At 46.2% G+C, this 13,197-nt stretch overlaps 1 protein-coding gene across 8 annotated transcripts in view; it reads left to right on the plus strand.

Annotated features, from left to right (window-relative positions):
- Nucleotides 1-13,197, plus strand: part of SOX5 (SRY-box transcription factor 5) — a 278,404-nt gene that overhangs the window by 38,881 nt on the left and 226,326 nt on the right. The window lies entirely within an intron of this gene.

The following is a 13,197-nucleotide window of genomic DNA, read 5'->3' on the forward strand; positions in this document are numbered from 1 at the left end:
CTTGGGCTTGTCTTTCCCGGCACACACTCTGGCCGGCGGTCATGGCTGTGTCTCTGTGCGATGACTCGGTTGCCCTACAGCTCTCCTATCGTTTGTACAGCCCGGTGACATCTCCCACTGTGGGTGTACAGTGGAGTATTGGAATGACCTGGGGTATTATATACGTGTATGATGTACATGTTCTTCACACACTGGCCAAGTATTACTAGTATGCTGGGCCACCATATAATTCATAGATAATATAACTTCCCATCACTGGATGTCCTGTTAAATTCATGCTCTTATTAATGATTACCAAACGATAGTGAGCTCCCGGCTGAACGTAATCATTGGTACTCCCATGTCTGGTTTTTTTTTGAAATGTGGATATTTGTATTTGAATGACTCTGTTGATTACCGGGGATACTGAAGTCTATAGGTGGTATCTCGTTATGCTTTGGTCAGGTAATTAGCATCGTAGCCCAGTCCTCATAGCATCAAGTAACAGTGTCGGGTACACGTGGGCGGCCATATTGGACAGGATCACTTATGGCTGTATACCGGGGGGGGCAATCCCACCAGGGGTAGGATAATTACAAACATCTGGAAAAGATTTCTTTATTTCCTGTGTAGTCTTATTTGACAAATCCTGCCAGTGTCTGATGGCAGATAACATGGTTCATTAGTCCCATTTGCTAGTTGAAAGCTACTAACTGATTTACTGTATCATGTTATTATATCAGCCCCACAAATGGGAGAATAATGCTATTACTTATTTTCCAAATGTTTCCATCGCCTACTGATGACGATTGTCTTACAGCGTGTAATTGTATCAATTTCTCTTTCGGCCTAGAGATGGGCGCAATTCCTATTTTTACGTCGTTGAGCGATTGTCGGCGGTCTGCGTCTGAGTTGCACTGCGAATGCATCATCTTTCATTTGAAATCCCTAGCTCATAAGTAGATAGGTTAGAAGCATGTTTAATACAGGTTTGTGTTTCCACTATAATGCAGTACGAAAACATACGAAAAAACTACATGTTACATGGGGCATTAACAGCGATATCGATCTTTGGGGATCAGTTTAACAACTAATTACTGAGTATGCTAACTCCTAACGATATATATTTCTGCATTCAATGTTTTCGCTGACTGGATACAAATTCCTTCCAGCGTTTCAGGACAGATATTCTTTCATGTACGTGTTGTTACATAGAACATAATTGCTAGTGTACACTTCAAAAGAACAGTGTGTAAAGATTTTTTATCTGCACGGTTGGGGCAGCGTCGAACCTTAAATTTAGGTGCATTTTATGACATAGGGCCCGAGTCAGGGAACCACGCCATGACGATGTTTTCGCAGTTGAGCGATTATCGGGCATCCGCACTTGCGTCAGAGTTTCACCGCGCAAGCAACAAAGTCCATTATCCGTAGTTGCAAGCAACGACTTTTTATTTGCAGAGTGATTGTCAGTTAACGGCCGTTAGGGGCATGTCGCGACCATTTTCTGGGTGTGACGCTGCCTGCGTCTGCGATTTCCTGCTTTTGGTTTGTGTTCATATGGGGCTTATTGCGCGGTGCTGCAGAATATGTCAGCGCTACATGAAGAAATGGTATATATTTGTTGTAGGAGCCGTATTATGTTATGTAAGAGAGTACACGGAAACGTATGGATGGTATATTGTGGATTTGGATGCCCGTGGTCCTGTTATACTCCGAGCAGTTGTCATGTAACATGTAAGATGACTTGATGCGTTTATGAGACACTGTACGCACTGTGCACCATCAGATGCTGTTCTGCCCCCGTCATATCTTGTACTGGGAGGCTCGATGTCCACCTGTCCTTAGGCCACGCTGGAAGCTGCAGGACATGTTTTCTCCCTCTCCTACGAGACTGAAAACCTTCATGTTTGTCTTGTAGTATAAACATAAGATGTGCGTCTCTGATGCTAACCTAAACTTGGCGCTGGGCGTTTTACTTTGCACCAGTGACACCTACGAGTCGCTACTCCAGCACCTCCTCTCCGTCACACTGTCAGAGCGCGGTGTCGGAAGGGGTTAAGCATGATAATCTTTGCACAGAGCCTATAAACCCCTTTGAAAACGATCAGCCCCAGAAACTCCAAATCTCAGAGAACATGAAACGTCGGTTTATTTCCTGGCGTTGTCAAATCAACACGGCGGAGAGAGAGAGCCTATGGAAGCGGAGATCAATGGATTATCCGAATACTAAACATCTCCTCTGATGAGAGGGAGGGGGGGGTAACTGGCCCCATCGGCGTGTGTAAGACGCTAATAGTCGCACAGCTTATAGCCCGTCTCCTGCGCTCCCTGACTGGCAGTGCAGGAGGGAGATTTACATAAGAGAACTCGGAGGCTTTGTCACGGCAGTGGTATAAAGTGATATACAGTGGGGATGGAGCGGAGCGTGTCCCAGGGTAGCAGGCAGCTTACGGCCTCTTGGAGCAGAGATTACTGCTTTATCTTGTCATACTAAATTAACGTGGCAGAGCCCTGCTAAACAGCGCTGACCTCTTCATCTGTGGGAATCGCAGCCTAGAGGAGAGATGTTATTTAAGACGCGGTTTCTTCCTCTATTCTTCTGACTTTCGTGGGTTTTTTTTTTTTCCCCTCTTCTGCTAGTTGATTAATATGTATGTGGGTGATTACATGCGCTCTCGGCGCTTTGTGTAGCTGGATTATCTGAGACGTTCATCTTTTAAAATAGAAGCGATTCTAAGAGATAGTTGACGAGATAAACGAGTCGTTCGCCTGTTTGATCCACCTCCCCCTCCATGTTATTATTTCAGGACGTACATGCACCTCATGTGAGTGGACCCTATGGGGAGAGCACCCCGGGGGGTCCGGCTGGAATACATTTTGCTGGTGATGGAGAACTGTAGTCTGACATATATGTGCAGTGTCTGCGGGTGTAAGGTGTAGTTACCTGGTCATATATTGTCTTATTTATGTTGTGCTGCAGCCTCACGTGTTCCCAGAATACTTTCCGCAGCCTGCCCCCGGTAACTGTGCAGTACATGCGAGGATTGGCCGCCAAATATTCTCTTATCAACTTCTGAAAATAAATCAATAATGAATGAAGAATGACAACAAAAATCTGCCACTTTTTACTCTGCTCTCGTTTCCTAAATGTCCTTTAATAGGTTTTAAGTAAAAACTAGAAAAAAAAGTTTTCGATGCCATAAAGTTGTATAAAAGACGTTGATTTCGGTCCACAGTAGGAGAGGGCAAACCGGTGCCTAGGTAAGAAGATTGGGATAGGGGGTATAGACGGCATGAAGAGAGGAGGTGCTCCTATTTCTGTCGTCAGTTTCACTTTCTTTTATTGTCTTTTGCTCTATGGGCCTGATTCAGAGCCGGACGCTATTTGCGCTCGCTCGTTCTAAAAAAGGGGCCGGATATTTAAATTGAGCCCTCGCTCTTTGCGGTGTGTTGACGCCTCTATGTCTGAGCGAGCGTTCGAAAAATGCGCTCGCTATTTTGTAAAGACGCCCCTTTGCCGCTCGCATCACACGTCATCTCCGGTATTTATTAGATTAATCGGGAACATCGAAAGGCATCTGAACTGCTCGCAGTGCTTGTGGTAGGATTTACTTCCCACTATCACTGCGAGCAGTTCAGGCTAAAAGACAACCAAGTGACGTGGTCGATGACGCTGCTTTACTAATTATGCACACCCATTAAACGCCCTTTTGACCGTTTGGCACGCCTGCGTTCCGATCTCCACTCCCCCGTTTTCAATCACCTTCCCCTGTTACCACCCACAAACGGTACATTCTGTCAATCAAATTAGCAGCCCCTCGCTGTTTTGCCAGCGCACGATTTCCGACCGCAATGACTGGTTTGCGCATGCGCATTACGACCCATAAGCAGTTGTGCGAACATCGCTCAGAGCGAACGAGCGGCTCTGAATCAGGCCCTATGTCCCCATGGAGTCTGTCACTATCTGTTTTGTCTTCTTCTTGTTACCTGTGGTCTCTCTCACAATTTCCCTCTCTGTAAGTGTCTCCGGAGCGAGTTGTATGTGGCCGGGAACGATACTGGTGATTTTACTACCAGATTCTAGCACAATCTTTAGATTGCAATAAATGGACCAATCCTTCCGGTGGAACAGAAAACTCAATGCAACAATCTATTGTAAAATATATGCAAGTGTTTCATTCATTAGGGTGAAAATTTGTCATAGGGAAACATTGATGATATTGTTTTATTATTCTACACCCAAAATCTCCGCCCATAAATATGGGATTTGGGGCATCGGTTTTGCTCAGCGACTAATTCCTGGCTTCCTTTTAACTTTCTAACACACGGAGAACTGTCGGCATAATTGTATTTAGCACATTATTAAGTAAACTCTGCTTTTTCAGGTCTGCTTTAATTGAGATCCAACTTCCAATGATCCTTTATCCAGAGCAGTTGTATAGCCGATATATAAATGGGATGGTGAACGAGCAGGAAATCTATGAAATTAATTAGGGAAGATGGAGTATTCCTCTTGTAAGCCAGCCCCGCGCTTTGTTTTCTCACTCTGTGTGTTACAGGAGCCTAAGTGCTCAATGGGAGCTTTTTAATTATGAGTCTCTGTTTGATCTTACTCCATATAATGAATGGATTGCCAGCGACTAGAGTAGACGCTCCTCCACGTGCTGCCGCTGAATGACTCCTGCCTGGTCGTTGTCTCCTGATTTACATTTAACGGTTCACGACAGGCACAGCTGCCATTGTCCATTGTAAAATGATGCACGGTAACAATGGCGAACAAACACGTTCTGCCGAACTCAAGATTTCTCGTGTATATATTTTATTGGAAATTAGAGCCGACCCGTTATCTACCAGCAGCGGAGGTAGCCATGTTGGGGGCACATAAATGCGCTGAGTTCACTCAACCTTATCAACGAAGTACAAATGCTTGATTGGTGGTGCCGTGCGCTAGCGTTTGCGCCGAAGCACATGGCTTTATGGGGCAAGATGGCAGCATTTCACTATCTACAGGGAGAACCGAGTAGGTGCATTGATGCACTTAGTTTTGCGGAGAAGTGTAAAATATACATTTCAGTGTGCAGAATGAGATTATTGAAACGAAAGAAATGAGATATGGTGGTGGCGAGGATACTGTGGTGGCGAGGATACGGTGATGGTGTGGATACGGTTTCAACGCTGTTGCGTAGGATTGCATAAATCAGCCACTGCGATACCAGATACCTCCTGAGGTCTCATACCGTGCGCTGAAGTAAGCAATGTTGTTAAAGTATACGGATGCGCGTAAGCGGAAGTGGACGTCCTTATGCCAGGCTGCGATCGCAATGCGAATGCATACATTTAAAGAACTCATCTGATATTAGCAATACAGTTGCGTGCGTATAAGCAGAATACCGATCCGTAGTGAATTGGGCCCTATGTTCCCTAGACCTCAGTGCTGTGAAGCAATAATGCTAACTATTATGCCAACCGTGCTGCCCCTATATATACACACACACACACACATGTAAATGGTGTGGTATATTAAGAGATAAAACCAACATGATTGGACACACTAGATCATATGACCGTGCATTATTTCCCAACCACCGCACACCCAACACCTGATCTACTTCCTACTGTAATCTGAACCTCATCACAAAGCCACAGCTGTATCGCTCCACAAGTGTAAACAATAACATCTCTCAGAGAGACACTGCTCAAAGAAAAGCAGCACATCACTGTCAGACCTCAATGGCAGCAGCATATCCCTGACTTACTGACAGGAATACACATCACCACCTCACTGACAGCAGCACATCACTGCCTCACTGACAAACACATCACTACCTCACTCGGACAGGAATACACATCACCCCCTCACTGACAGGAATACACATCACCGCTTAACTGACAGGAATACACATCACCCCCTCACTGAGAGGAATACACATCACCGCTTAACTGACAGGAATACACATCACCGCCTAACTGACAGGAATACACATCACCGCCTCACTGACAGGAATACACATCACCCCCTCACTGACAGGAATACACATCACCCCCTCACTGACAGGAATACACATCACCGCCTCACTGACAGGAATACACATCACCCCCTCACTGACAGGAATACACATCACCCCCTCACTGACAGGAATACACATCACCGCCTCACTGACAGGAATACACATCACCCCCTCACTGACAGGAATACACATCACCCCCTCACTGACAGGAATACACATCACCGCTTAACTGACAGGAATACACATCACCGCCTAACTGACAGGAATACACATCACCCCCTCACTGACAGGAATACACATCACCGCTTCACTGACAGGAATACACATCACCCCCTCACTGACAGGAATACACATCACCCCCTCACTGACAGGAATACACATCACCGCCTCACTGACAGGAATACACATCACCGCCTCACTGACAGGAATACACATCACCGCCTCACTGACAGGAATACTCATCACCTCCTCACTGACAGGAATACACATCACCCCCTCACTGACAGGAATACACATCACCGCCTCACTGACAGGAATACACATCACCGCCTCACTGACAGGAATACTCATCACCTCCTCACTGACAGGAATACACATCACCGCCTCACTGACAGGAATACACATCACCGCCTCACTGACAGGAATACACATCACTGCCTCACTATACACATCACCCCTCACTGACAGGAATACACATCACCCCTCACTGACAGGAATACACATCACCTCCTCACTGACAGGAATACACATCACCGCCTCACTGACAGGAATACACATCACCGCCTCACTGACAGGAATACACATCACTGCCTCACTATACACATCACTGACAGGAATACACATCAGTGACAGACATACACATCACCGCCTCATGGACAGGAATAGACATCACCGCCTCACTGACAGACATACACATCACTGCCTCACTGACAGACATACACATCACTGCCTCACTGACAGGAATACACATAACCCCCTCACTGACAGGAATACACATCACCGCCTCACTGACAGTAATACACATCACCGCCTCACTGACAGGAATACACATCACCGCCTCACTGACAGGAATACACATCACCGCCTCACTGACAGGAATACACATCACTGCCTCACTATACACATCACTGACAGGAATACACATCAGTGACAGACATACACATCACCGCCTCATGGACAGTAATACACATCACCCCCTCACTGACAGTAATACACATCACCCCCTCACTGACAGGAATACACATAACCCCCTCACTGACAGGAATACACATCACCGCCTCACTGACAGTAATACACATCACCGCCTCACTGACAGTAATACACATCACCGCCTCACTGACAGTAATACACATCACCGCCTCACTGACAGGAATACACATCACCGCCTCACTGACAGGAATACACATCACCGCCTCACTGACAGGAATACACATCACCCCCTCACTGACAGGAATACACATCACCCCCTCACTGACAGGAATACACATCACCGCCTCACTGACAGTAATACACATCACCGCCTCACTGACAGGAATACACATCACCGCCTCACTGACAGGAATACACATCACCGCCTCACTATACACATCACTGACAGGAATACACATCAGTGACAGACATACACATCACCGCCTCACTGACAGGAATACACATCACTGCCTCACTGTACACATCACTGACAGGAATACACATCACCGCCTCACTGACAGGAATACACATCACCGCCTCACTGACAGGAATACACATCAACACCTCACTGACAGGAATACACATCACCCCCTCACTGACAGTAATACACATCACCGCCTCACTGACAGGAATACACATCACCCCCTCACTGACAGGAATACACATCACCGCCTCACTGACAGGAATACACATCACCGCCTCACTGACAGGAATACACATCACCCCCTCACTGACAGGAATACACATCACCGCCTCACTGACAGTAATACACATCACCGCCTCACTGACAGGAATACACATCAACGCCTCACTGACAGGAATACACATCACCCCCTCACTGACAGGAATACACATCACCCCCTCACTGACAGGAATACACATCACCGCCTCACTGACAGGAATACACATCACCGCCTTACTGACAGGAATACACATCACCCCCTCACTGACAGGAATACACATCACCCCCTCACTGACAGGAATACACATCACCGCCTCACTGACAGGAATACACATCACCGCCTCACTGACAGGAATACACATCACCCCCTCACTGACAGGAATACACATCACCGCCTCACTGACAGGAATACACATCACCGCCTCGCTGACAGGAATACACATCACCGCCTCGCTGACAGGAATACACATCACCGCCTCACTGACAGTAATACACATCACCGCCTCACTGACAGGAATACACATCACTGACTCACTGACAGGAATACTCATCACTGACAGGAATACTCATCAGTGACAGACATACAGATCACCGCCTCACTGACCTTTAGGCACTTCCTACTAGTACAAATCACTGTACAACACGTTTTCTTTCCAAAATGCGCCACAGTGACAGCTGTCATTAATGTTGAACTGTTTTATTCACTTACACTATCATCCAGTTACATGTTTATTCATTAACAATAATTCAAACTAAGCATTTTACGGCTCAATCCAATTAGCCGTGATAATCTGGCAGATGCGAGTCATCGCGGCAACAGACAGTTTACGGCAGCCCGAACTCGCACAAAAGTGCTCGCAGCCCTAGGGCAAATTTGATCACGGAGCAGACCGCAAGGGGTGCGAGTTCAGGTGCTGTTGCCGTCGTTTTAACACCGTGGCAATGGCAGCTCGCACTCTTCATGACCAATTGGATTGACCCCCAAGTCTGAGCTATTTTCTCCTCCTATTCTGTATCTGTGTCAGCCTACAGCAGTGATTTTCAACCTTTTCAACCCAAGGCACACTACACAAAATTTTTAAATTGCCAATGCACACTATCCGGCGATGCGGTGTGCATGACCAATGAAAAAACCTACACATTGGCTCCCACATAAAAAAACCACACTACATTGGCCTCCACAGGAATAAAAACACACTACATTGGCCTCCACAGGAATAAAAACACACTACATTGGCCTCCACAGGAATAAAACACACTACATTGGCCTCCACAGGAATAAAAACACACATACATTGGCCTCCACAGGAATAAAACACACTACATTGGCCTCCACAGGAATAAAAACACACATACATTGGCCTCCACAGGAATAAAACACACATACATTGGCCTCCACAGGAATAAAAACACACTACATTGGCCTCCACAGGAATAAAAACACACTACATTGGCCTCCACAGGAATAAAAACACACTACATTGGCCTCCACAGGAATAAAAACACACATACATTGGCCTCCACAGGAATAAAACACACTACATTGGCCTCCACAGGAATAAAAACACACATACATTGGCCTCCACAGGAATAAAACACACATACATTGGCCTCCACAGGAATAAAAACACACTACATTGGCCTCCACAGGAATAAAAACACACTACATTGGCCTCCACAGGAATAAAAACACACTACATTGGCCTCCACAGGAATAAAACACACTACATTGGCCTCCACAGGAATAAAAACACATACATTGGCCTCCACAGGAATAAAAACACACTACATTGGCCTCCACAGGAATAAAAACACACTACATTGGCCTCCACAGGAATAAAAACACACTACATTGGCCTCCACAGGAATAAAACACACTACATTGGCCTCCACAGGAATAAAAACACACATACATTGGCCTCCACAGGAATAAAAACACACTACATTGGCCTCCACAGGAATAAAACACACATACATTGGCCTCCACAGGAATAAAACACACATATTGGCCTCCACAGGAATAAAAACACACTACATTGGCCTCCACATGAATAAAACACACATACATTGGCCTCCACAGGAATAAAACACACATACATTGGCCTCCACAGGAATAAAACACACATACATTGGCCTCCACAGGAATAAAACACACATACATTGGCCTCCACAGGAATAAAACACACTACATTGGCCTCCACAGGAAAAAACACACATACATTGGCCTCCACAGGAAAAAACACACATACATTGGCCTCCACAGGAAAAAACACACATACATTGGCCTCCACAGGAATAAAACACACATACATTGGCCTCCACAGGAATAAAACACACTACATTGGCCTCCACAGGAATAAAACACACTACATTGGCCTCCACAGGAATAAAACACATTACATTGGCCTCCACAGGAATAAAACTCACTACATTGGCCTCCACAGGAATAAAACTCACTACATTGGCCTCCACAGGAATAAAACGCACTACATTGGCCTCCACAGGAATAAAACACACATTGGCCTCCACAGGAATAAAATACACTACATTGGCCTCCACAGAAATAAAACACACTACATTGGCCTCCACAGGAATAAAACGCACATACATTGGCCTCCACAGGAATAAAATACACTACATTGGCCTCCACAGGAATAAAACTCACTACAGTACAAGTGCGCTGAGCTGACCGCCGCGGAACACTTGACAACCGCTCGTGGCACAGTGGTTAAAAAATGCTGCCCTACATTATACTCCACACAGAACTATTTTCTCACAGCAAGGACTAATTTATAAGTAAATATGCAGTACCACTCGGGTGTGCGATCACACTCTCATGTACGACAGCACGCCCAAGAATAGGGGTGTGTGTGTGTCCCTCTCTATACCAAGACCCAAGTACTATATGAATGTAAAACATCAAGTCACTACATGGTCTGGTCCCACAAGACATTATTACACCTTCATATACATTTTATTTATTTATATATATATATATATATAATATATATAAATATATATATATATATATATACCCCCATAAAACAGTCGCAGACATACATATATACGCCCTCCCTTTACCTCTGCCTGCTATGTCACGTGGTCTATTCACACAGCGCGGAGCTGCAGAAGAGGAGGAGCTTCGTCCGGGACAAGTAATGGGGCGGGGACTAGGCGAGGCCGGGAGACAAGTGACTCGTGGAGTGAGGAGGAAAAGGCGGGGACTCGGGTGACGTTGATGGAAACAGCGGGGACTGGTGGAGGTAGAAGGAACTGACGGAGACTCGGTGACGTGAAAGGAAAGGGCGGGGACTCGGTGACATAGAAAGAAGGGGCGGGGACTCGAGGAGTGAGAAGGAGATGAGGGAACGCGGGTGACGTAGATGGAAAGGGCGGGAACCGGGGTGACGTAGATGGAAAGGGCGGGAACGGAGAGAAGGGACGCTCTCTCAGCAGCCCCTTAGTGATTGGTTGCTTGTTCCGTAGGAGGGGCCTACCTCCCCGTTGCGCCGCCCCAGCGGAACTGCCCCCTCATGGACGGACGTTGCGATGCGGATCATCCGCCCTGACCACACAGTGAGTGGCTGTGTCTCCCCATGCTGCGGCCAGAGGGAGCTGTGGCCTATAATGGGGTGATTACAATGTTGTACAGGGCGAGATAGCTTAGGGGGGGGGGCAACTGCCATTAATGGGATTGGAGCACTATCATGTTACCCAATGTAGTGTTACCAGGCTTCTGCTTCACAAGTTCCCGTTGCCGGCTATAATGTGACACCGTCTCAGGTTGGCGTTGCCCAGCGACATGGCGCAAAGCTTTTCCCTGCTTGGTAAATTGCGATAAGGGCAAGGCTACATCACCATGGAGGTCTATGAGGGCGAGGTAAGCAGCGCTGACTTGGTGAGCGCCAGGGGACTCTCGGATATCTCAGGCTAAAAGCCTTTTAGGGCCCCTTCATTGACCGTATTTTGCGGAACATATGAAGATTCACGCAAAAACTAAGTATCCCCACAGTGTAGGACGAAGAGATGGGAGCTGTCTGCTGCTCTCCGTACGTTTCCAGGTCCCCAAAAAGCAGCCCCCAATAACCGCGCATGTGCAGCAGGATTGGCGTACTCTGCGCCGGAACGTGTCCCCGCAGCTAATCTCTGATATGTTACCTCAATAATTCAAATAAAGAAACATTTGCCCCCTAATGAGTGGAGAAAAGCCCCTTCTGTGTTTAATAAATGGACCCCAGAATGTGAAATATTACTCATCTTTGGCTGAATGCTAAATCCGTTCTCTAAAGAATCCCTGAACCAAATCCTAATATCCAGGTTCATACTAGGTAGGAAGGACCTAAATGGTTATAGTGAATGAGTGGTTGTAGCTCCCGGAGGCCATAACTCTGTAACCTACACAAACAATTGCACTAAATCACTTTATCGGATTGCTAAATGTTTTGACTGAACCCTGATCCTGTTACCGGCCCCTGGGATCCGTCCCGAGCTCCTAGACCAGGGGTGGGCAATAAGCCGCCCTCCAGATGTTGTGGAACTACAAATCCCAGCATGCATTGCAACATTTTTAGCATGGTCAAATAACAAAACTGCGACGGAATACTGGGATGTGTAGTTTTACAACATATAGGGGTATGCTTATTTGCCCACCCCTATCCTAGACGGGGTGCCGCTATACTGTTACCAGCAAGTGCACAGCGCTACACCTGAGTGCGGCTGACATTCATGCAGGCAATTGTTGGAGGAGAACACCTTTGTTATCCTTCCCACTTCAGAGATCTGTGATCCGTTATTAACATCCGTATACGTGTGAACTGGAGCTGTTCTGGGGTGTGCTGACATTATCCCACACATTCCACACAGTGTATATACAGACATAATATACGGTACATTGTGTTCCATTACAATAAGGTGCAATCAGTGTGGAAAATGAGCACAATGGGAGTCTGGGACCTCGCAGAGCTCTGTAAGTGGCACAGGAGCACTCAGTAACCGAACTCGCTCCTTTCCCATCTCAGATCACTGTGTTTAAATGCCTCAAGCATGTATATGTGTGTGTGTGTGTGTGTATATATATATATATATATATATATATATATATATATATATGTGTGTGTATAGCTAGCAAATAAAATGTTCATATTTTGAGCAAAAAACACACACACACATATATATATATACATACATATAATATTCATACACTATGTATACTGTTGTCCCTGACGAAGGGGTAAACCCCGAAACGTAGGAATAAAGGACAATTTTAACATGTGAAGCAGCCTATTGAGTGCCGTCCATTCGTCCTTCTATACAGAGTGATTACCACACTCAGGAAGG

The sequence above is a fragment of the Taudactylus pleione genome, unplaced genomic scaffold, assembly GCF_031769625.1.
Source record: "Taudactylus pleione unplaced genomic scaffold, aTauple2 ptg000928l, whole genome shotgun sequence".
Classification (NCBI taxonomy): domain Eukaryota; kingdom Metazoa; phylum Chordata; class Amphibia; order Anura; family Myobatrachidae; genus Taudactylus; species Taudactylus pleione.